Source organism: Heterodontus francisci, chromosome 1, assembly GCF_036365525.1.
Source record: "Heterodontus francisci isolate sHetFra1 chromosome 1, sHetFra1.hap1, whole genome shotgun sequence".
Taxonomy (NCBI): Eukaryota; Metazoa; Chordata; class Chondrichthyes; order Heterodontiformes; family Heterodontidae; genus Heterodontus; species Heterodontus francisci.
The window spans coordinates 97,998,891-98,025,237 of NC_090371.1; the positions used below are offsets into that span (position 1 = coordinate 97,998,891).

The 26,347-nt window shown below is 44.1% G+C and overlaps 1 protein-coding gene across 9 annotated transcripts in view; it reads left to right on the forward strand.

Moving 5' to 3' along the window:
• ddx4 (DEAD (Asp-Glu-Ala-Asp) box polypeptide 4) overlaps positions 1-26,347 on the forward strand; it is a 163,119-nt gene that overhangs the window by 30,173 nt on the left and 106,599 nt on the right. The window contains exon 2 of one of the 9 annotated variants that reach the window (XM_068033103.1): positions 13,343-13,434. The exons of 4 other annotated variants lie outside the window; for them this stretch is intronic. The gene's annotated coding sequence lies outside the window, so the exon portion shown is untranslated. 4 more of the 9 variants (XM_068033093.1, XM_068033111.1, XM_068033085.1 and 1 more) reach the window with 4 other exon arrangements.

Sequence of the window (26,347 nt, forward strand, 5' to 3'; positions counted from 1 at the left end):
TCATGCGGCTGACTGCAATAAAGTAAATTTGCTAAGGAAATAACCTGGTAAATTTACTTTGAGCTTTTACAGGAGCTGTGTGAAAGTGCCTTAAAGCATTATTAGGTTTGATGAGGTGCTGGGGCTGATAGCTGGTGACATGTGGGACTCACATAGATAAAGGCAATGAACCTTACAAAACCTAGTAAGTTGCCCTCGGGGAGTTAAGAACATAGGAATGCCACTTGAGCCTGCTCTGCCATTCAATATGATTATGACTGATCTTCTGTCTCAACTCCACTTTCCCGCCCACTCCCCATATCCCTTGATTTCCTGAGAGTCCAACTATCCATTCATCTCAGCCTGAAATATATTCAATGATGAAGCATCGACAACCCTGTGGTGTAGACAATTCCAAAGATTCACAACCCTTTGAGTGATGAAGTTTCTCTTCATTTCATTCCTAAATGATTGACTCTTTATCCTAAGACTGTGCCTCCATGTTCCAGATTCCCCAGCTCAGGGAAACAACCTCTTAGTGTCTAACCTGTCCACCCCCTTCAGAATCTTATATGGTTCAATGAGATCACCTCTCATTCTTCTAAACTCCAGAGAGTATGGGCCAATTTATTCAGCCTCTCATCACAGGACAGCCCTCTCATCCCAGAAACCAATCTAGTGAACCTTCCCTGTACCACTTCCAATCCAGATATATCCTTCCTTAAATATCAAGACCTAAACTGCGCACAGTACTCCGTATGTGATCTCACCAAAGTACTATACAATTGTCGCAACACTTTTTTTATTCTTGTACCCCAATCCCCTCACAATAAAGACCAACATGCAATTTGCCTTCCTAATTGTCTGCTGAACCTGCATAACCTTTTGTGTTCCTTGTGTGAGTACACCCGTCTCTCTGAATATCAACATTTAAAAGTTTCACACCTTTAAACAAATATTCTGCTTTTCTATTCTTAATACCAAAGTGAATAACCTCATATTTCCGCACATTATACTCCATCTGCCACCTTGTTGCCCATTCACTTAACCTGCCTATATCTCTTTGCAGCATTTTGTGTCCACCTCACAGCTTATATTCCCACCTAGCTTTGTATCATCAGCAAACTTGGGTGCATTGCTCTCAATCACTTCGTCTGAGTCATTAATATAGATTGTAAATGGCTGAGGCCCCAGCACTGATCCTTGAGGCAATCCACTAGTTACAGCCTGCCAACTTGAAAATATCCTGTTCATTCCTACTCTCTGCTTCCTGTCCATTAACTAATCTTCTAGCCATGCTAATATATTACTTCCAACTCCATGAGCCCTTATCTTGTGTATTAATCTTTTGTGTGGCACCTTATCAAGTGCATTTTCATGCCACTTACCCTCAAGGTGACTATTGCACTCAATTTCTTAGCTACCAAGGATCAACGGGTGACATCTTGCAGTCTGCGACCCATAGGTGCATCAAAGAGGTAAACAATGCCCTTTTTCAACTTCCCAATGATTTCGTCTACTTACTTGTAGACGAGGACAGCCAGGCAGTAAGGCCTGTGGCACCATTGCTGGCTTCGCTAGAGTGCAAGGGGTGATCGACTATACTCATGTTGCCATTAGAGCTCCCTGGGACCAGACTGCTGTATTTGTGAATCACAAAGGCTTCCATTCTTTAAACATTCAGCTGGTTTGTGACCACAGGAGAAGAATCATGCATGTTTGTGCACGTTTCCCATGGAGCTGTCATGACTCCTACATTTTGAAGAATGCCCAGCTGCCTGCAGTTTTTGAGGAACCAGCCGAAGTGGACGGATGGATCGTGGGTGACAAGGGTTACCTCCTTTGTACATGGTTGATAACACCAGTACGTCATCCCCAAAGCGCTGCTGAAGAGAGGAACAGTGTTGTTCAAGCATCCACCAGAGCCATCTTTGAGCACACCATTGGCTTGCTGAAAATGTGACTCCGTTGCCTTGACTGGTCTGGAGGGGTCTTCAGTATTCACCACAGAGGGTGTCACGAATAATTGTTGTCTGCTGTGCCTTGCACAACCTTACAGTTAGACAAGGCAACATGCTGCAGGTGGAGGAACAGGAGGAACACCAGTCCTCCTCAGATGAGGATGACGATGAAGAGGGTAAGGAGGAGGACAACAATGATAACAAGGCTGCCATATGCAAATTTTAGCCAACAATAAGCCACGTCATCAAGGAATGTTGGGAGGAGAAACATAACAATTCCCCACAGAAATTCCCTTTTGCATGAGGTCTTATTCATCTCTGTAGTCTTAAGGAATCATGGCTGCACTTTCATGTGATTGGCATTTGAAATCATCCATGGGCTACGATGAATGCAAATACATACTACTGCAAGCAGCGTTAAGTTATAACTGTTATAATAAAAGCAAGGCTTAACAGAATTGGAAAAAAGTTATTAATCATCAATAGGAAAGCAGCCATCATTGACGATTGAAGGCTGAAATTCCAATGAGGTATGGACAGTGGACATTTCCTGAGATGCTTTGCAAGCATCATTGCATTCCTGCCATAGGCCTGCCAAAAACCTATTTGTTTCCATCTGTAATCAAGCAAAACATTATTGAGAGTGGATCAAATTTTGCATGAAATAAAAATGTTTTAATACATCTTTGCATTCATGAACTTTTCTATATCACCCGTGCCAATTCGTGCTCAAAACTGTTTCAATTTTCTTTTTCTGCCCTGACATTAACAGCTGAGGTGGAGGCAGTCTGCTCAGTGCGCTGCCGCGTTACTCTGGATAACCATTGCAGACGTCCTCTGGGTGAACGGGGCCTTGATGTCTCCATCCTACTGGGGGTCTGCAGCAATGGTGCTTGAGTATCCCACGTGTGCTTGCCTGTTGGATGTAAGGGGGTCACCATTGGGGGGCAGGATGAGACACCGCTTACCCTGGGGGGTTTCCTGAGACGAAGGACCCGGGGTAAGATCTCAAGTCAAAAATCAATCACCAATTGTCCTTTTCCAAAATGCAAAGTCCACAACTCTGGCAACAGCAGAGCCACCCAGACTTTCTATTGATTCCAGGTGCTAGCAACTGCCAATCACATTTACATTCTCAGAACCACTGACTTCTTGTTAACATAGTTAGCAGCAGAAGGTTATGGGTTCAAATCCCACTTCAGGAGTTGAGCACAAAAATCAAAGCTGACACTTGAGGCTCTGTCTTTCAGATGAGACATTAAACTGAGGCTCTATCTGTCCTCTCAGATGGACGTAAAATATCCCATGCCAATATTTTGAAGAAGAGTGGGGGAGTTATCCCCAGTCTGCTTACCAATGTTTATCCTCAATCAACATCACTAAAAATAGATTATCTGGATATTACCACACTACTGTTTGTGGGAGCTCCCTGAGCATTAATTTGATGCTGCATTTCCTATCTTACAACAAAAGTACCTCATTGGCTGTAAAGTGCTTTAAGACATCCTGTGGTCCTGAAAGACACTATATAAATGTAAGGCCTTCCAGAAAAGAGGTAACGCAGGGATCTCGGTGTCAGATTCCCCCAATGTTGAGGCCCCCCCACCGCCAGCATAAAATTCCCCCAATGTTTCCGACCTTTCCTAAAAGTCGTTGAAGTGTCATCGACTTGAAACATTAACTCTCTTTCTCCATGGATGCCGCCTGATCTGCTGAATATTTCCAGTATTTTCTGTTTTTATATCAGATTTCCAACATCTGTAGCATTTTGCTTCAGTTTTTATGGTCAGGACCTGATTGGTGCAGAGTGGAAACATTAAGGGGAATAAGGGAAGAAAATGTGGTACATGCTAATTGAATTAGGCTGTGTGTAATTCCATTTTCTGGTATGTAAAGGACAAGTGCTCAGGCTGTTTAGCGTAAAAGAATTTTAAGGGGAGAGGCGAAACATCCAGAGGAAAAGATCAGATCTATCGCATATCTCTTGAGTATTCCTTGACCTTCCTACTCTCCTGCTGCTGTTCCAGGCTTGACTTCCTCTTAGATGAGCCAACAGATTCCCTCTGTGCCACTCTTGACATCCTCCAAAAAGTCTGCTGAGGGACTTGTCACTGCCTCCTTCCAAGCAGTAAACCCAACCGCCTCATCCAACTCTCTCGCCGACCTTCACACTTAGTTTGCCGCTGGGGGCTGATCTTTCCAATCTCCTCCCTGTTCAACTCACCCCTCCAAGTTGCCAAACCTGTGGACTCTGCCAGTGGAACAACTATCACTGGCTCTCCCCACATCTCCCTCTAGAATATCCATTCACTGATGAGCCAAGCCCTTGCAACTCATGAGCTTATTATGGATGATTGCATGGCTTTGATGGAAACCTGGCTGAGGGGTGATGACACCTTCCCCCTAACCAAAGCCTCCCCCCTTGGCTATACCTTCCACCACTTACCATATCTAGACTGTCACAGTGGTGTTGTGGCTCTTATCACTGTTACGGCCAGAGATGAGAGAGAATTGAAACCCCAGTTCTCTTCCCTTTATTGTCCAAATACAGTGTGTTTTTTTGAAAAGGAAGATGGGTGTATTTCTTAACCCTGAGTATATGGCCAATTTGAATAAGGAGCTGCAAGCTTTTTGTGGGTTGAAATAAAGAGGATTATTTTTATTCACATGTTCACCCTGAAAGTCTAATGCAATGTCACTCACTCATCACTCTCTCACACAAACTCGAGAAAGAACGCCATTAAAGAGGATAGTGCACTTTTACAAATTACAAACGACGGAATACTTTGTAAGTCATGTGATTTGGCTTATCTTGGGGAGAAAGCATCTGTTGTGAGCCCGGTGAAGAAGGCATTTTCACTCCTGAAGTGCTGTTAGGAGGATTCGATAGCCAAAGTCATATATCAAAGTCGTTGCATGATTCTGTCGAAGGATTGGATTTTCAATAGGTAGAACCATAGAAAAGTTATGGCACAGAAAGAGGCCATTCAGCCCATCCTGTCTGCGCCAGCTGAAATGAGTTGAGGGTTTCTGCCTCCACCACCAATCCAGGCTGCAAATTCCTGACACCCACCACCCTCTGTGTGAAAAGGTTTTTCCTCATGGCCCCTCTAATCCTTGCACCAATCACCTTAAGTTGGTGCCCCCTGGTAATTGACCTCTCCACTAGGGGAAACAGGTCCTTCCTGTCTACTGTATCTAGGCCCCTCATAATTTTGTAAATCTCTATTAAATCACCCCTCAACCTCCTCTGTTCTAAGGAAAACAACCCTAGTCGATCCAATCTTTCCTCATAGCTGCAATTTTCAAACCCTGGCAACATTCTTGTAAATCACCTCTGTACTCTCTCCAGAGCAATTATGTCCTTCCTGTGATGTGGTTACCAGAACTGTATGCAATATTCCAACTGTGGCCTAACCAGTGTTTTATTCAGTTCCAGCATTACATCCCTGCTTTTGTATTCTGTCTTTGCTCGAGTCGCTCTGAACAGGCTCCAGAAGCTGGCCGAGCGCGTCTACCCTGAGGCACAGTGTGGCTTTCGTGCAGAGAGATCGACTATTGACATGCTGTTCTCCCTTCGTCAGATACAGGAGAAATGCCGTGAACAGCAGATGCCCCTCTACATTGCTTTCATTGATCTCACCAAAGCCTTTGACCTCGTCAGCAGACGTGGTCTCTTCAGACTACTAGAAAAGATCGGATGTCCACCAAAGCTACTAAGTATCATCACCTCATTCCATGACAATATGAAAGGCACAATTCAACATGGTGGCTCCTCATCAGAGCCCTTTCCTATCCTGAGTGGTGTGAAACAGGGCTGTGTTCTCGCACCCACACTTTTTGGGATTTTCTTCTCCCTGCTGCTTTCACATGCGTTCAAATCCTCTGAAGAAGGAATTTTCCTCCACACAAGATCAGGGGGCAGGTTGTTCAACCTTGCCCGTCTAAGAGCGAAGTCCAAAGTACGGAAAGTCCTCATCAGAGAACTCCTCTTTGCTGACGATGCTGCTTTAACATCTCACACTGAAGAATGCCTGCAGAGTCTCATCGACAGGTTTGCGTCTGCCTGCAATGAATTTGGCCTAACCATCAGCCTCAAGAAAACGAACATCATGGGGCAGGATGTCAGAAATGCTCCATCCATCAATATTGGCGACCACGCTCTGGAAGTGGTTCAAGAGTTCACCTACCTAGGCTCAACTATCACCAGTAACCTGTCTCTAGATGCAGAAATCAACAAGCGCATGGGTTAGGCTTCCACTGCTATGTTCAGACTGGCCAAGAGAGTGTGGGAAAATGGCGCACTGACACGGAACACAAAAGTCCGAGTGTATCAGGCCTGTGTCCTCAGTACCTTGCTCTACGGCAGCGAGGCCTGGACAACGTATGCCAGCCAAGAGCGACGTCTCAATTCATTCCATCTTCGCTGCCTTCGGAGAATACTTGGCATCAGGTGGCAGGACTATATCTCCAACACAGAAGTCCTTGAAGCGGCCAACATCCCCAGCTTATACACACTACTGAGTCAGCGGCGCTTGAGATGTCTTGGCCATGTGAGCCGCATGGAAGATGGCAGGATCCCCAAAGACACATTGTACAGCGAGCTCGCCACTGGTATCAGACCCACCGGCCGTCCATGTCTCCGTTATAAAGACGTCTGCAAACGCGACATGAAATCGTGTGACATTGATCACAAGTCGTGGGAGTCAGTTGCCAGCATTCGCCAGAGCTGGCGGGCAGCCATAAAGACAGGGCTAAATTGTGGCGAGTCGAAGAGACTTAGTAGTTGGCAGGAAAAAAGACAGAGGCGCAAGGGGAGAGCCAACTGTGCAACAGCCCCAACAAACAAATTTCTCTGCAGCACCTGTGGAAGAGCCTGTTACTCCAGAATTGGCCTTTATAGCCACTCCAGGCGCTGCTTCACAAACCACTGACCACCTCCAGGCGCGTATCCATTGTCTCTCGAGATAAGGAGGCCCAAAAGACCTCGGCCAACAAAGGAAAGCATTCCATATGCCTTCTTCACCACTTTATCTGTTCTGCCACCTTTAGGGACCTGCGGACATGCACTCCAAGGTCTCTCATTTCTTCTACCCCTCTCAATGTCCTCCCATTTATTGTGTATTCACTTTCTTTGTTTGCCCTCCCCAAACCTAGGTCACGAGGTTAGTTGCTTGTCGTCTTATTACTAGGAGGTTGGTGTTCTGTACCGATGGACCTGAAAAGGAACAGGATAGGCGGCCTTAAGATGTGGTAGTCTGCAGTTTTAAGGCACAGGTGTTATGCCTTTATTGCTGTCTTTGCAATAAAAACAAGAACAAAGAACAGTACAGCACAGGAACAGGCCATTCGGCCCTCCAAACCTGTGCCGATCTTGATGCCTGCCTAAACTAAAACCTTCTGCACTTCCGGGGACCGTATCCCTCTATTCCCATCCTATTCATGTATTTGTCAAGATGCCTCTTAAATGTTGCTATCGTACCCTCTTCCACCACCTCCCCTGGCAGCAAGTTCCAGGCACTCACCACCCTCTGTGTAAAGAACTTGCCTCGCACGTCCCCTCTAAACTTTGCCCCTCTCACCTTAAACCTATGTCCCCTGGTAACTGACTCTTCCACCCTGGGAAAAAGCTTCTGACTATCCACTCTGTCCATGCCGCTCATAACTTTGTAAACCTCTATCATGTCGCCCCTCCACCTCCGTCGTTCCAGTGAAAACAATTCGAGTTTATCCAACCTCTCCTCATAGCTAATGCCCTCCAGACCAGGCAACATCCTGATAAACCTCTTCTGTACCCTCTCCAAAGCCTCCACGTCCTTCTGGTAGTGTGGCACTGAGTTCTGATGAAGGGTCACTGACCTGAAAAGTTAACTCTGCTTCTCTCTCCACAAATGCTGCCAGACCTGCTGAGTATTTCCAGCATTTCTTGTTTTTATTTCAGATTTCTAGTACCTGCAGTATTTTGCTGAGTGATTCCAGCATTTCTTGTATTTTGCTTTAATATTATTGCTGTCTTCGCAGCTGTTTACAGACTGCTCAGTCTCTCCCTGGTGCTTGGAGTAAGGAGATTTGCTGATTAGTTTCAGTCAGGTGACCACCATCAGTTCTTCTATTGTCCACCCGGAATGATCTGAAGATCGAAGCCATTGCTACACAATGGGGGAAATGGATGGTGGCCATTCGCACCTAGTTATGATTTAATTGTTTTCTTATAGCTTTCTTTGTTAAGTTTGGAGCTTGGAGACAGTGAGTCTCGGAGTCCATTGATATTGAGTTTTGGGTCAGAGCACAAACAATAGGAAGTGTGAACTCCACAAATGGTTTTGTCTTGGTATGTAGATAAAGTATCATTGTATCCAATTGGAATTGAGTCAAATGCCAAACAGTACCTCATCCAAGAAAGCATTAGTTATGTCCTGATCGTCAGTTTTTGCAGGGTATTTGACAACAGGACACCCCACCGCAACCCATTCTTGTCCTCACCTGACATGCACATGTTTCCAACAGGGTTAGCAACTGAGGATGAGGCTGCAGAAACCCCAGCTAATTTTCCTCGTTCTGACAAAAGGATACTGTGGCTAATTTGTACAGATTTGGGATTAAATCAGGAATCTTCATCATATGTATGATTCAGCCACTTGCTAAATATGATCGGCGATATCTAACAGAAACAGCTCCATCCAGTCTTTCATAGAACTTTCCTCAGAAGATTCTTATTTCAAAAATCCTATACCCTTTTCACCTCCAATCGTGTTTACTATTGGTTAGCGTCCTTCCATCTATGAAAGATGATAGACATGCAGCAAACAATCCATTTAGGTGGGGTGTCTTCTCTTGGTGCACCTTTGCTGATGGCTCTGAAGGCCAATTCCCGAGAGGCAGGTTCTGCCACAAGTGCCACATGTGACACTGAGTTGTTTTTGATGTTGGCACCTGTTGCCAAGCTGCTGTAGCAACTGGTCATCATGATAGTGCACACCAGTCTACAGGATGCGTCGCCATTTCCCTCTTTTGCCAAGTAGTGACTCCCTGGTGCGATAGTCGACATTTAGGGCCTTCATGTCATGCTTTCAAGCCGCCTTGAAGTGAAACTTTGAGCGCCCCGCTGGTCATCTGGCCCTTGGGTATGCGACCATCTTCCATCCTGTGGATGTGTCCAATCTACCGAAGTCGCCTGTGTTTGATTAGTGCCAACATACTTGGGAGCTCTGCCTTTGAGAGGACTGCCACATTTGTCATTTTGTCATGCCAAGATATGCTCATAATGCGCCACAGACAGCGAAGATGGAAGTTATTGAGCTTCTTTTCCTGGTAGCTGTAAGTCCTCATGTTACACAACCATACAGCAAGGTGTTGAGAACACAGACCTTATAAACCATCAGCTTCGTCCTAAGGGTCAGCTTGGTGCATATGTGTTTCGCAAGTTGGCCAAAGGCGGTAGTTACTTTCTCTATGCATGTATCGAGCTCTGCATCAAGGGACAGATTGTCTGTTACCGTGAACCCAAGGTAGCAGTGTTGCTAACCACTTCCAGTGGGGCATTATTTAGTGTGATCAGGGGTGGAGATACAGCACCTTGTCCCATGACCACAGTTTTCTTGACGCTTATAGTAAAGGAGAACAAGTTGGGGAGCATGAACAAGCATGCGAGAGACAGTCCATGAGTCTTTATCGCTGAGTTTCTGTGTGAGTGACTAGCGCAGCAACATCAGCGTAGCGGAGTTCTCTGATCAGGACAGGATGTCTTTTTGTTTTCGTTTTCAGCCTTGATAGATTGTAAAGCTTGCCATCAGACCAAGTTTGCAAGTAGACTCCTTTTATATCTGCAGGGAAGGCGAAGGTCAGAAGTGTGGAGAAGAAGATGCCAAACAGAGGGGCTAGGACACAACCCTGTTTCACTACATTTTCACTCCAAAACTGTTGGAAGAGGAGCCATCAAACTGTGTCGTGCAGTGCATGTTGTCAGGGAAAGAGCAGATTTGAGGCGTTTTGGTGGACGGCCAATTTTCCCAAATTTTGTAGAGTCCTGCTCTGTTGACAGTGTAGAATGCCTTAATGAGAACTACGAAAGTAGTTTAAAAGGGTGTACTCTGTTCCCAACACTTCTCTTGTTGTTGGTTTCTGGAGAAGATCATATCCACAGTAGATCTGCTGGCAGGTAAACCGCACTACGCTTCCGGGTCCCTCGGACAGCAAGTAAATGGAGTCTTTTAAGTATGACCCTAGCAAAGGGCTTCCTGGTGATGCTAAGGAGCGAGATGCCCCTGTTGTTGTTGCAGTCTCCTCTGTTGCCTTTGTTTTTGTATAGTGTGATGATTTTGGCTTCATGCATCTCCTGTGGAACAAAGCCTACTTTCCAGCAGGGAAGGTTATAAAGGTATGGCAATAGATGGGACTTTCTGTGCTTGAGCAGTTTGGCTGGGATTCTGTCCTTGCCCGGTGCCCTTCTGCTTGCTAGACGGTCTATGACTTTCTTGAGCTCTGGTGATGAGGGTTCTTCATCTAACTCATCCATGACAGGAAGTTTACTATTACCTTTGCAATATCATCTGCTTTCACCCTTATCTCACCTGACCAACCCTGAATCTAAGCTTTCATCGCTTCCAAACTTGACCTCTGTAACATCCTCCACATCAGCCTCCTGGATTCTACCTTCCATGAACATCAACTCATTCAAATCCTTATCTCTTATTAGATTTGATTAGATTAGAGATACAGCACTGAAACAGGCCCTTCGGCCCACCGAGTCTGTGCCGAACATCAACCACCCATTTATACTAATCCTACACTAATCCCATATTCCTACCAAACATCCCCACCTGTCCCTATATTTCCCTACCACCTACCTATACTAGTGACAATTTATAATGGCCAATTTACCTATCAACCTGCAAGTCTTTTGGCTTGTGGGAGGAAACCGGAGCACCCGGAGAAAACCCACGCAGACACAGGGAGAACTTGCAAACTCCACACAGGCAGTTCCGAAGAAGGGTCACTGACCCGAAACGTTAACTCTGCTTCTCTTTCCACAGATGCTGCCAGACCTGCTGAGTGAATCCAGCATTTCTTGTTTTTGTTCCACACAGGCAGTACCCGGAATCGAACCCGGGTCCCTGGAGCTGTGAGGCTGCGGTGCTAACCACTGCGCCACTGTGCCGCCCCGTGTGAGACTGCATTGTATTCACCCAGCATTCCTGTCCTCAAAGACCATCTTTTGGTCCCTGCCCACTAAAATATTGAATTCAAAATCCTTCTTCAAAATTTCTCCTTGAATGGCAAAGCAGGCATGAGGGGCCGAATGGCCTACTTCTGCTCCTAATTCGTATGTTCGTTGGTCGACTCTGGCAGGCTATGCATCTTTCCCTTCCATATATTTTGTGAACTTCTCCCTAAACTGCTTTACCTTCACACCTCTTCTCCTGTCTTTTATCTCTGCAGCCTTACATTCCAGTTGATATCTGTGGCCCTTTTCTGATTACATAGAAAATAGGCCCTTCGAGCCTGCTCTGCCATTCATTATGATCATGGCTGATGTTCCAACTCAGTAACCTGTTCCCACTTTATCCCCATATCCTTTGATCCCTTTCGCCCCAAGAGCTATATCTAACTCCTTCTTGAAAACATACAATGTTTTGGCCTCAACTGCTTTCTGTGGTAGCGAATTCCACAGGCTCACCACTCTCTGGGTGAAGAGATTTCTCCTCATCTCAGTCCTGAAAGGTTTACCCAGTATCCTTAGACTATGACCCCCAGTTCTGGACTCCCCCACCATTGGGAACATCCTTCCTGCATCTACCCTGTCAAGTCCTGTTAGAATTTTATAGGTTTCTGTGAGATCCCCCCTCACTCTTCTGAACTCCAGTGAATATAATCCTAACCGACTCAATCTCTCCTCATAAGTCAGTCCTGCCATCCCAGGAATCAGTCTGGTAAACCTTTGCTGCACTCCCTCTATAGCAAGAACATCCTTCTTCAGATAAGGAGACCAAAACTGCGCACAATATTCCAGGTGTGGCCTCACCAAGGCCCTGTATAATTACAGCAAGACATCTCTGCTCCTGTACTTGAATTCTCTCATATGAAGGCCAACATACCATTTGCTTTTTTTACCGCCTGTTGCACCTGCATGCTTACCTTCAGCAACTGCTGTACGAGAACACCCAGGATGTGACAAGTGGAGTCCCGCAGGGGTCTGTGCTGGGGCCTCAACCTTTTGCAATTTATATCAATGACTTAGATGAGGGGAGAGATGGCTTGGTAGATAAATTTGCAGATAACACAAAGATAGGTAGAAAAATATGTTGTGAAGAGGATAGAAGGAGGTTGCAGTCTGATGTAGATAGATTGAGTGAATGGGCAAAGATCTGGCAGATGGAGTATTATGTGGCAAAATGTGAAGTTGTTCACTTTGGCAGGAAGAATAAAAAAGCATAGTACTACTTAAACGGAGAATGACTGCAGAATTCCGAGGTGCAGAGGGATCTAGTTGCTCTAGTGCAGGAGCCACAAAAAGTTAGTTTGCAGGTACAGCAAGTAATAAAGAAGACTAATGGAATGCTATTCTTTATTATGAGATGAATTGAAAATAAAAGTAAGGATGTTATGCTTCAGTTATACGGGGCATTGGTGAGTTCACATCTTGAATACTGTGTGCAGTTTTGGTCTCCTTATTTAAGGAAGGAGGTGGTTCAGAGGAGGTTTACTAGATTGATACCTGGAATGAGCTTGTTGTCTTTTGAGGAAAAGTTGGACAGATTGGGCTTGTTTTCACTGGAGTTTAGAAGAGTGAGGGGAGACTTGATTGAAGTTTATAAGATCCTGAACGGTCTTGATAAGGTGGATGTGGAAAGGATGTTTCCTCTTGTGGATGAGTCCAGAACTAGGTGGCACTGTTTTATAATTTGGAGTTGCCCTTTTAGGACAGAGATGTGGAGAAATTTCTTCTCTCAGAGGTTTGTGCGACTTTGGAATTCTCTGCCTCAGAAGGTGATGGGGTGGGGTCATTGAATATTTTTAAGGCAGAGGTAGATAGATTCTTGTAAGGCAAGGGAATCAAAGATTATCAGGGGTAGATGGGAGTGTGGAATTCGAGACACAAACAGATCAGGCATGATCTTATTGAATGGTGGAGCAGGCTAGAGGGGCCGAATGGCCTACTTCTGCTCCTAATTCGTATGTTCATTTGTTCGACTCTGGCAGGCTGTGTATCCTTCCCTTCCATGTATTTTGTGAACTTCTCCCTAAACTGCTTTACCTTCGCACCTCTTCTCCTGTCTTTAAAAGGCTCACCAAAACCTTAACTTTTCAAAAATGCTCTCTTAACTCTTATAATATTGCTCAATTTATGCACAGCAAGCTTCTAGAAACATCAATCTGCATAAATTGTCTGCCGTGTTTCTTAGATTACAACAGTGAATAACACTTCAGAAAGTACTGAATTAACTGAAAAGCACTGTAAGAGATTCTGAGGGAGATCAAACCAACATGGTGTGCAGTAAGTATATTTTAATATATTTAAAACACATTACAGTCACAGAGTTAACAAGCTGACTCACTCCCAAAGTACAATTCCTACACTCAAGAACTACTTAGTACAGGGGTCTGCAACCTGCACCTCTGGAGCTACATGTGGCTCATTAAGGACTCGTGCAGCTCCTGACCTTGATTGATCAAACCCATTTTGATGGTAATAAAATGGCTTGTTTCATTTTAAAAAACTTTTATTAACATTGAACAAAGAACAGTACAGCACAGGAACAGGCCATTCGGCCCTCCAGGCCTGCGCCGATCTTGATGTCTGCCTAAACTAAAACCTTCTGCACTTCCGGGGTCCGTATCCCTCTATTCCCATCCTATTCATGTATTTGTCAAGATGCCTCTTAAACGTCATTATTGTACCTGCTTCCACCACATCCCCCGGCAGCAAGTTCCAGGCACTCACCACCCTCTGTGTAAAGACCTTGCCTCCCACATCCCCTCTAAACTTTGCCCCTCTCACCTTAAACCTATGTCCCCTAGTAACTGACGCTTCCACCCTGGGAAAAAGCTTCTGACTATCCACTCTGTCCATGCCGCTCATAACTTTGTAAACCTCTATCATGTCGCCCCTCCACCTCCGTCGTTCCAGTGAAAACAATCCGAGTTTTTCCAACCTCTCCTCACAGCTAATGTCCTCCAGACCAGGCAACATCCTGGTAAACCTCTTCCGTACTCTCTCCAAAGCCTCCACGTCCTTCTGGTAGTGTGGCGACCAGAATTGCATGCAATATTCTAAGTGTGGCCTAACTAAACTTCTGTACAGCTGCAGCATGACTTGCCAATTTTTATACTCTATGCCCCGACCGATGAAGGCAAGCATGCCGTATGCCTTCTTGACTACCTTATCCACCTGCGTTGCCACTTTCAGTGACCTGTGGACCTGTACGCCCAGATCTCTCTGCCTGTCAATACTCCTAAGGGTTCTACCATTTACTGTATACTTCCCACCTGCATTAGACCTTCCAAAATGCATTACCTCACATTTGTCCGGATTAAACTCCATCTGCCATTTCTCCGCCCAAGTCTCCAACCGATCTATATCCTGCTGTATCCTCTGACAATCCTCATCACTGTCCGCAACTCCACCAACCTTTGTGTCGTCCGCAAACTTACTAATCAGACCAGCTACATTTTCCTCCAAATCATTTATATATACTACAAACAGCAAAGGTCCCAGCACTGATCCCTGCGGAACACCACTAGTCACATCCCTCCATTCAGAAAAACACCCTTCCACTGCTACCCTCTGTCTTCTATGACTGAGCCAGTTCTGTATCCATCTTGCCAGCTCACCTCTGATTCCGTGTGACTTCACCTTTTGTACCAGTCTGCCATGAAGGACCTTGAACTTGTGAGAAGGTACCATTTCAATTCACAAGATTTTTGTAAAAATCTTTAGAATGTTGTTGAAATCTGTCAGTCTTGTTTTTCATTATTATTGGCATTTGAGTAACAACATTGCGGCTCTTAAGATATTGTACTTTTGACTGAATTTTAAAAAGGCTCTTCTTGTTAGCAACTTTGCTGACCCCTAAACTTGTACTTGCAACAAGTTATAATGATTAACACATTACCCAGTTCTGCTGGGAGGATCGTAGTGCCCTGTCTTGCCCGCCTCAATGTGGGGAACTTCTTGTACTGTTTTAAGCCTTGCATTATCTTGTTGTTCAATTTCTTCTGAGTCTAGTTATTGTGAGAGTTGACAGCTTGCCAGATCTAATCAGGATTTCTCCCTCATCTTCCGAAGAAGGGTCACTGACCCGAAACGTTAACTCTGCTTCTCTTTTCACAGATGCTGCCAGACCTGCTGAGTGGTTCCAGCATTTCTTGTTTTTATTTCAGATTTCCAGCATCCGCAGTATTTTGCTTTTATTTCTCCCTCATTTTGTTGGTCTGGCTTGATTGATAGCTGCTAATTGTGGGAGATTGATAGTTTGCTGGATCTAATCAAGGGCTTCCTCCTCTTGTTATTCACAGCCTGTTTGTCTGGCTGTTGTGGGGGCTACATTCATCAATGGCTTCTTGGCCTGTTGGAAAAACATGCTCGGACACTTAGCCTTTTCAATAAGTAGAATATCTGTATTAGAATGTATAGGTGATCTAAGCTTTTTTTTTTACAGCACTTGGGAATGTCCTGAGGTTGTGAAAGACATTATATAAATACAAGATATTTCTTTAACAACCATTTGAGTTGCAGATATTAAAATCTATGGAAGTCTAATTTAAATAATGCCATGTACCAATAAACACTCAAATTGGGATGGTAATAAATAGCTACTTTTTATTTCCAGAGCCTTATGATATTTTGTTAAAGAATAACAAAAAACCTTTGAGTGAGTGTTATTGTAGTAATGTTGTAATACTTCTCGGGGGCCATCTAGTGTTAACAATATGCAAATATTATACATATCAAATTAAACCGTCGATCAGCTAGCAAAAAAGACTGCTCCTTTTAGGTAAATATTTAGATCAAGAACTCATGCTATGCTTGAGGGGGTCTGAAGAGTTTAGGACCCAGCGGAAATGTGTGGTTTGTTTTCAGCTTGTTCTTGAGGTGAGAATATCCAGGCAGTGTCTGTATTGATTGGTTGTTTATGATAGGGGAAAATTGTGGTTTTAAATTGTGTTGCACAGGTTTCCGAAGCGAAGGTAAGTTATGAACCAGATTGCTCTCTGCATATATTATTGAAACTTTGGAAGCAATAATTTCTTTGTTCTCTTCAGTGAAATGCTTGATCCTGTCGGTTTTGGGAGTTTTTCCCCCCTTCTCCCAGTCTGTTAATCGCTGAATCTTGTGTTTGGGAGTGTTTTCTACGGGCTGTTTTTGTTGCGAAATGTTTACATCAAGACACGAAATCGTTAAATTGGTTGTTGACTCAATTTAAACTTTGATACCCCCCCTCCGGCATTTTTGCTTTCATATTTGTGTTAAAAGCTTGGTCTTGTAGGGATATACGCCAAGGTTCCGACTAGTTGCATAAATGAAGTGTAACTATTTTTAACAACTTTGCATCAATTTGGAGATTAAGATTGCCTTTGAGTGGAAAGGTGTTAAAGAATACTTGTAATTATTTGAAAAGTTGATTTTTTTTTTTTGCGTTCTCACAAATTCTCCCATTCCATTTTTTTTTAAAAAACAAAATGAGACGAGGAAGGGTTTTGGATCCAGTAAGGCTTGAATTGCAAGCTGCAATCCCGGGTTTGCTGTCGTTGAAACCGGAGTAGCGTCCGGCCGACCGGACCAGGCTTCACAGGCGTACTTGCGTCACAATGGAGACGCAACACGCAACTGTACGCGAGTCGGAGCCGCCGCCACGTATCGTGTCACGTGATCTCGTTGGCGGGGCCCACGTGTGCCTGGAAAAGGCGCCAAGGGCAGGTGTGTAGGTGGTGGCGGCTGGAAAACCTCGGTAAGTAAGTGTCCTCCGGAAACGGGAGATGTCAGTGTCGCAGAAAGAACACGGAGGGCACAGCAACCCATCAAATGTCTCAAACACCCTGGGCGGGGAGGGAATGGTGCTAGTGCGCCCTTGAGGCGACACGCGTGCCGGTGCGGGCTCGGCTCTGGGGCTGCCATTCCTCCTCGCATCGCATCAGCGGCTGTAAGCGGTGGAGTCAAGGTGTCATTTAATGCGATTGGGGCTCACGTAGGCCCTCGTGATCGCCAGCGAAGAGCTTCTGGCGGTGAATAAATAGGCTGTTTGGAGGCTGTCCAAAAACAAATACATTCTTTGATAAATGTGTGAAATAATGCAAGGATTTTTTTTTACCGCAACTCATTTTGTTCCAACGGGGGTTGGATGTCGACAAACCACAAATGAAGTATTGCTATCTGGCCAAAGTTTTGCAGTTTGGCAGCGAAATGTCACTTTCCCCTGGGCGTTATCACCACGCGCTAGTGAGTGCAGAAACAGGAGAAAAGAACAGATTAATGTGTGGCAGGAGGGAGGGCTTTAGATTCCTGGGACACTGGGATCTGCATAGGCCCGGCTTTCTACACCTTATCAAAGCTGGCCCAGTGTCATCGGCTGTTTGCTAGTGCTATTGCGGAGGGTTTAAACTAACAGCTGGATGGCAGTCAGGAGGTAACACCAGAGAGGGAAAACAGGGTGTACAAGGAATAAGGAGAGACAGACCATACTGGAGTAAGGCCATAGGTGAGGTCATAGGAAGATGGAATGCACCCAAGTCCTAATTAGGTTTACCGTGCATGTATGTTTATTTATTATATTTTAGAGATACAGCACTGAAACAGGCCCTTCGGCCCACTGAGTCTGTGCCGACCAACAACCACCCATTTATACTAACCCTGCAGTAATCCCATATTCTCTACCACCTACCTACACTAGGGACAATTTACAATGGCCAATTTATCTATCACCTGCAAGTCTTTTGGCTGTGGGAGGAAACCGGAGCACCCGGCGAAAACCCACGCAGTCGCAGGGAGAACTTACAGACTCCGCACAGGCAGTACCCAGAATCGAACCCGGGTCCCTGGAGCTGTGAGGCTGCGGTGCTAACCACTGCGCCATTGTGCCGCCCTTAGTGAATGCATGGAGCATGGTAAATGAGGCTGGTGAGTAGTAGGCACAGATAGCTATGTAGGAATATGATACTGTGTCGATGACCGTGACCTGGCTCAAAAAAGGGCAGGACTGGGTACTAAATATTCCTGGATACAAGGTGTTCAGGCAAGATAGGGAAGGAAAGAAAGGAAGAGGGTGACAGTATTGATTTAAGGAGAATATTTTAGTGCTGGAGCAAGGGAATGCACAAGCTGGGTCAATGACGTAATTGCTTTGGTTAGAGTTGTACCATTACATTACTGGGTATGTTCTATAGGCCATTAACTAGTAGGAAAGATATAGTGAGCAAAATTTGCAAGAAAATTACGTGCAAAAACAGTAGAGTAGTCTATATTGGGATAATTAAACAGTCGGGGGGGGGGGGTGGTGAAGAATTTCTAATGTATTCAGGATCATTTTCTATATCAGTGTTTGCAGTCCAACGAGGAAGGAGGCATTGTTGGATCTGGTTCTAGGAAATGAGATGGGTCACTAAAATAAAAGCAAAATACTGCAGATGGTGGAAATCTGAAATAAAAGCAGAAAGTGCTGGAATTACTCTGCCGGTCAGGCAGCATCTGTGGCCAGAAGCAGTGTTAATGTTTCAGGTCTGTGACCTTTCATCAGAACCGTTCTGATGAAAGGTCACAGACCTGAAACGTTAACTTTGCTTCTCTCTCCACAGATGCTGCCTGACGTGCTGAGTATTTCCAGCACTTTGTTTTTATTAATGAGATGGATCAGGTGTCAGTACGATCACTATCCTCTTAAATGTGTTCCTACTATCATAAAGTTCAGGTTAGATTTGGAAAAGGACAATTTTTAAAGTTAAAGTAGTAAGTTGGAGGACGGCCAGTTTTAATGGGGTGACCACGGATCTGGCCCAGATAAATTGGAATCAAAAGTTGGTAGGCAAAACTGTAACTGAACAATGGGCTTCTTTTAAACAGGTGATAGTTCAGGTACAGTTGAGGGGGAATGATAAGACAAACAAAGCCAGAGCTCCCTGTAGACGAAAGAGTAAGACGAAGCAGTAAAAAGGGGCATCTGACAGATGTCAGGTTGATGACCCAATTGCGAACCAGGCTGAATGTAGAAAGCTCAGGGGGGAAGTGAACAAAGAAATGGATACTGTCAGCGAACATAAAAGAGAATCCAGAGGTCTTTTATAGGTATCAAAATAGTAAAAGGATGCTACAAGGTGGGGTGGGGGGGGGTGCGAAATGGGGCTAATTAGGGACCTAAAAAGTGTTCTGCCCACGGAGGCAAAGGGCTTGCCTGAGGAACTAAATGAGTACTTTGCATCTCTCTTTACTAAGAAAGAAGATGCTGCCCAAGTCACGGTGAAAGAGGAGGTAGTGGAGACACTGTATGGGCTAAGAGTTGGTAGAGGTATCAGATGGGCTGGCTGTACTTAATCACCAGGGTCAGACGAGATGCAACCAAGGATATTGAGAAATAAGGGCGGAAATTGTGGCCATAATCTTCCATTTCTCCTTTGATACAGAACTGGAGAATTGCAAATTATGCACTTTTTTAAGTGTTTAAGAATAAACCCAGAAACTACAGGCCAGTCAGTTTAACCTGGGTGATGGGAAAGCTTTGACAATAATTTGGGGACAAAATTAAGTCACTTGGACAAGTGTGGACTAATTAAGGAAAGGCAGCTTGATTTAGTAAAGGCAAATCGTGTTTACCTGTCTTGCTTGAGTTTTTTGATGAGGTAACAAAGAGGGTTGATGAGGGTAATACAGATGATGTGGAGTATATGGGCTTCCAAAAGTTGTTTAATAAGGTGCCACGAAACAAGCTTGTCAGCAAAGTTGAAGCCCATAGAATAAAAGGGATGGTGGCAGCATAGATATGAAATTGGCTGAGTGACAAGAGTGGTGAATGGTTGTTTCAGATTCGAGGAGGGGAACAGTGGAGTTCCTTCGGGGTCAGTGTTGGGACCACATCCGTGGCTTATTAGGGAAGTTATGGATAATAGATTAAAAGACGTTTATAATGTTGCCACCAAAAGTAGTAAGCCTGAGGGTTGGGAGTGTTTTAGAAATCAGCAAAGGGACCAAAAAGTTGATGAGGGGGAAAAAAAGTGAGTAAACTAGCCAGAATATAAAAACAGATTAGGAGTTTTTACAAGTGCGTAAAGAGAGTAGGTAAAAGTAAATATCTGTCCCTTAGAGGCAGAGATGGGAGAAATTATCATGGAGGATGAGGAAATGGCAGAGAGATTGAACAGTACTTTATTTCTGTTATATGAAGACAGACAGGGTAACCTGGGGCGAATAAGCATAAGGGAATTAAGGTAATTAATATCAGCAGAGAAAAAGTATGGGAGAAACTTAAGGGACTAAAAGTTAACAAATCCCCCGGACCTGATGGCCTACATTCTAGGGTTCTAAATCAGGTAGCTGCAGAGATAGTGGATGAACTGGTTAAAATTTTCCAAATTTCCCTTGCTTCTAGAACAGTCCCAGCAGATTGCAAGTTAGCAAATGTAACACCGCTAGTCAGGAAAGGAAGGAGAAAAAAACAGGAAACTACAAGCCAGTTAGCCTGACCTCAATTGTCGGGCAAATGGTGGAATCAGTTATTAAGGAAGTCTTAATGCACTTTAGAAAATCATAGTATGATAAGACAACGTGACTGATTTTTATGAAAGGAAAATAGTGTTTGACAAATTTTAATTTTGAGGATATATCTAGTAGGGTAGATAAAGGGGAACCAGCAGATGTAGTATAGCTAGATTTCCAAAAGGCATTTGGTAAATCGCAGAATTTTTAATGTACAAGGAGGTCGTTTGGCCCATTGCGTCTGCACCAGCTCTCCAAAAGAGCAATTCACTCAGTTCCATTCCCCTGCCTTCTCCCTGAAACCCTACACGTTGTTCCTTCTCGTAACGTCTAATTCCCTTTCGAATGCTTCAGTTCAACCTGCCTCCACCACATTCAGGCAGTGCATTCCAGACTTTAACCACTCGCTGCATGAAAACGTTTTTCTTCATTACTTTTGCTTCTCTTAATAAATACTTCAAACCTGTGCCCTCGCGTTCTTGATCCTTTCACAAGTGGGAGTTGTTCTCTCTATCTACTCTGTCCAGATCCCTCATGATTTTGAATACCTCTATCAAATCACATCGTAACCTTTTCTTCTCAAAGGAAAACAGTCCCAACTTCTCCAATCTATCTTCATAACTGAAATTCCTCATTTCTGGAACCATTCTCGTGAATCTTTTCTGTACTCTCTCCAGTGCCTTCACACCTTTCCTAAAGTGCAGCATCCAGAACTGGACGCAAGTACCCCAACTGAGGCTGACCTAGTGTCTTATGCAAGTTCAACATAACTTCCTTGTTCTTGTACTCTTTGCCCTATTAATAAAGCCCAGGATACTGTATGCTTTACATACAGCTCTCTCACCCTGTTCTGCCACCTTCAGTGACTTGTGCACATCCCTTTAGAATTGTATCCTTTGTATTGTCTCTCCATGCTCTTCCCACCAAAATGAATCCCTTCATATTTCTCTGCATTGAACTTCATCCACCAACTTGTCTATGTTCTTTTGGAGAACTATGCTATCCTCCTCACAGTTCACAATGCTTCCAAGTTTCGTATCATCTGCAAACTTGGAAATTGTGCCCTGTACACCAAGATCTAGGTCATTAATATATATCAGGAAAAGCAAGGTTCCCACACTAATGCCTAGGGAACTCCACGACAAGCCTTCCTCCAGCCCGAAAAAACATCCATTATTTCTTTATTTCCTGTCACTCAGCCAATTTTGTAACCATGTTGCTACTGTCCCTCTTATTCCATGAGCTATAAACTTGCTCACAATAAGGTGCCACACAGTGTACAAGATAAGGGCTCATGGAGCTGGGGCTAATATTAGCATGAGTAGAGGATTGGTTAATGGACAAGAAGTATGAATAAATGGGGCATTTTCAAGTTGACAGGCTGTAGCTAGTGGATTGCTGCAAGGATCAGTGCTGGGGCCTCAGCTACTTACAATTTATATGAATAAAATAGACGAAGAGGCTGAGAGTAATGTATCTACGTTTGCTGACAATACAAAGCTAGGTGGGACTGTAAGCTGTGAGGAGGACACAGACTGCAAAGAGATATAGGCAGGTTAAGTGTTGGCCAACAAGGTGGCAGAAGGAGTATAATGTGGGGAAGTGTGAGGTTATTCACTTTGGTAGTAAGAATAGAAAGTAATTTTTTACAAGGCATGAAACTTGTCAATGTTCAGAGGGACTTGAGTGTAGTTGTACAAGGAACACAAAGTTAGCACACAGGTACAGCAGGCAGTTAGGAAGGCAAATGGCATGTCGGCCTTTATTGCAAGGGGACTGGAGTACAATTGTATAGGACTCTGGTGAGACCCCACCTGGAATACTATGTGCAGTTTTGGTGTCCATAGTGAAGGAAGGATTTACTTGCATTTCAGGCGGTACAGCAAAGGTTCACCGGATTGGTTCCTGGGAAGAGAGAGTTACCCTATGATAGACTGAGTAATTTGAGCCTATACCCTCTGGAGGTTAGAAGAATGAAAGGTGATCTCATTGAAACATTCAAGATTCTGAACGGGTTTGACAGGATAGACACTGTTTCCCCTGACTGGGGAGTCTAGAACATTGGGCACAGTCTCAGTATAAGTGGCCGATCATTTCGGACTGAGATGAGAAATTTCTTCCTTGAGGGTTGTGAACCTTTGGAATTGTTTACCTCAGAGGGTTGTGGATGCTGCTTCGTTGTATATACTTAAGGCTGAGATGTACAGATTTTTGGTGTCTCGGAATCAAAGGATATGGAGAGCGGGCAGGAAAATAGAGTTGAGGCAGAAGATCAGCAATGATCGTATTGAATGCTATGCTTCAGAGAGTTGGACAACCTACAACAGGCACCTCAAAGCACTGGAGAAGTCCTCTCCCAAGCCAACCTGCCCAGCATTGGGGTGCTAACCACCAAAAAACAGCTCTGCTGGGTAGGACCTGTTGTTGGCATGCCTGACACCATACTCCCTGAAGCAGCTGTTCTACTCGAACTTGGTTGTGGCAGGAGACTCCCAGAGGGACAGCGGAAATGCTTTAGAGGTGTCCTTGGAGCATCCCTAAAGAGATCGAACATTCCCATCGACTCGTGGAAGACCCTGGCTCGTGACCATCCTAGATGGAGAAAACTCATTCGGGAAGGCATCATAGTTCTCCAGGGACTTGATCGGGAACATGCGGAGGCATCTGAGGGAGCGCACAAACCTCCAAACTACTGATCCTTCAAGCACCACCTGCCCCTTATGTGGCAGAGCCTGCAGATCACTCATTGAATTTATCGGCCATCTCAGAACCCATCAAACCGGAGTGAAAGCAAGTCATGAGGACTGGCTTCGGGAGAAGGAATGGCAGAGCTGGCTTGAGGGGTGGTCTGGTCTACTCTTGCTCCTATTTAAAAAAAAAAAATTTGCTATGTTAATGACTTGGGTGTGCAGGGCACAATTACAAAATATGCGGATCACAGAACTTGGAAGGATTGTGAACTGTGAGGTGGATAGTAGACGACGTAGGTTGGTGGAATGGGCGGCACGTGGCAGATGAAATATAATGTGGAGAAGTGTGAAGTGATAATGTTTTGGCAGGAAGAGTGAGGAGAGGCAATATGAAATAAAGCATACAGTTCTAAAGTGGGTGCAGGAGCAGAGGGACCTGGCACAAATCATTGAAGGTGGCAGGGCAGGTTGAGAAAGTGGTACTATGGCATATGGGAGCTTGGGCTCTCTGATTGGAGACATGGGGTTTAAAAAAAGCAAGAAAGGTGCGATGAAACTTTTATAAAACACTGGTTTGGTCTCAATTTGAGTAGCGTCTCCAATTCTGAGCTCCACACTTTTGAAGGTATTAGAGATTTTGCCGAAAAGATCTACAAGAATGGTTTCAGGGATGAAAGACTTCAGTTACTTGGATAGATTGGAGAAGCTTGGGCTGCTCTGCTTGGAAAAAGATGAAGAGAAGTTTTCATAAGGGGTTTGGACAGAGATAGGAAGAAACTGTTGACATTGTTGGAAGGATCGAGAATTTAAGGTGAATGGAAAAAGAACCAAAGGTAATGTGAGGAAAAACTTTGCTGTGCAGCGAGTGGTTAGGATCTGGAATGCACTAGCTGAGAATGTGGTGGAGCAGATTCAATTGTAACTTTCAAAAGGGAATTTGATAATTACCCAGAGGTGAAAATTTGCAGGGCTATGGGGAAAAGGCGAAGTAGAACTAGATGAGTTGGTCTTGCAGAGAACCAGCATGGTAATGATGGGCTGAATGGCCTCCTTCTGTGCTGTAAACATTCTATGATTCTTTGACAGAAGCAGAATACTACAGATGCTTAAAATCTGAACTAAAACAATGCTGGAAATACTCAGCAGGTCTGGCAGCATCTGTGAAGTGAGAAACAGTTAACGTTTCAGGTCGATGACCTTTTTGTAGCTTCTGATGAAGGATCATCAACCTGAAACGTTAACACAGATGCTGCCAGACCTGCTGAATATTTCCAGCATTTTCTATTTTTATTTACCATACTGTGACTTGGGTCCTTTGTGTAGTTTTTGAATCTCAACTTTTATCATGAATACATTATCATTGACTTTTTTTGCTGTGATTTGTTTTGGAAGTAACTGAGAATTTAGGTCTATGTATCAGCTGATTGGGTTCTGATTGAACTTGTCTCTAGAGCAAATTTATAAAGCAGGATGTGTAATTTTTGGAAAAAGGTGGAGTTTGCTGACTGAAAGCTGAGAACTGTCATTTTTCATGCCTCTCAAGCCAAGTGTTTTGGATGGTGTCCAGCTTTGAGTGTTGCAGTTTCACATACCAAGGCTAGGCTTTTGACCAAACTAGTACCCTTTGTGTGTAAGTCTCTATCAAATAAAGGAACTTCAATTACTTGGATCACCCTCTTAAATGACACAGATCAAATGCTATTAATTAGTTTGACACCTGGCCAATTAGCTTGAGATGAGTGCATTTTCTAACTATAAATCTCTCTCCATCATTTACAGATTTAAAAAAAATAATGGGATAAGCTTAACACTGGCAAAGCTGCATTTATTGCTTAACCCTAGTTACATAGCACTACATGGAATGTTAATGCTCCACCTTGCACCCTACATAGAATCATAGAAAGTTTAAGGCCCTATCATGCTATCCTTCTATTCCATTCTCCCACACGTGTGTATCCAGCTTAAGTGTATCTATGGTATTTACCTCAACTATTGAGTCAGTGATTTTCACATCCTCCTACCCATAGGGTGATTAAATAGTTTAGAGATACAGTACTGAAACAGGCCCTTCGGCCCACCGAGTCTGTGCCGACCATCAACCACCCATTTATACTAATTCTACACTAATCCCATATTCCTACCACATCCCCACCTGTCCCTATATTTCCCTACCACCTACCTATACTAGGGGCAATATATAATGGCCAATTAACCTATCAACCTGCAAGTCTTTGGCATGTGGGAGGAAACCGGAGCACCCGGAGGAAACCCACACAGACACAGGGAGAACTTGCAAACTCCACACAGGCAGTACCCAGAATTGAACCTGGGTCGCTGGAGCTGTGAGGCTGCGGTGCTAACAGTCCCATTGTTTCTGACTATCCAAACAAACTCCTTCATGACCCCTATCAGGTCACCCCTCAGTTGTCTTCTAAAGAGCCCCACCCTGTTCAGATAGGTATAAGCTATCAGTTCTGGCGCCATCCTTGTAAATCTTGTACATTCTCCAATCTCTCACCTCATATGGTGAACAGAAATGTTCACAGCACTCCAGTGTCACCTGACCAAGATTCTGTACAAGTTTAACAATTTTTTTCTTTTTAATTCTATTCCTCCAGAAATGATATGAAGTTCTTTTTTTAATGGCTTTACCAACCTGTGTGGCTACCTTTTTTTTTATAGTGATTTTTGTATCTGTACCTCATTTTCCAAGGAGTTTGTGATCTTTTTTATTCTTCCAACTAAAATGCATCACCTCATTCTATATTGAAATTCATTTGCCAGTTATACCCACTCCGCTATTTTATTAATGTCTCCTTGTATTTTGTTTTCTTCCTTAGTATTAACTATACTCCAAATTTTGGATTTTTTGCAAATGTTGAAATTGTGCTTCTGATTCCCAAGGTCAAATTTGTTTATATAAATAGTGGACTGAGATAGTCCCAGCAACAGTCCTTGTGGAACATTTTGCTTGTCTGAGTAATGACCTTTTAAACTCCTGTTTCCTAGCCAACTTGCTATCCATTCTGCTACTTGTC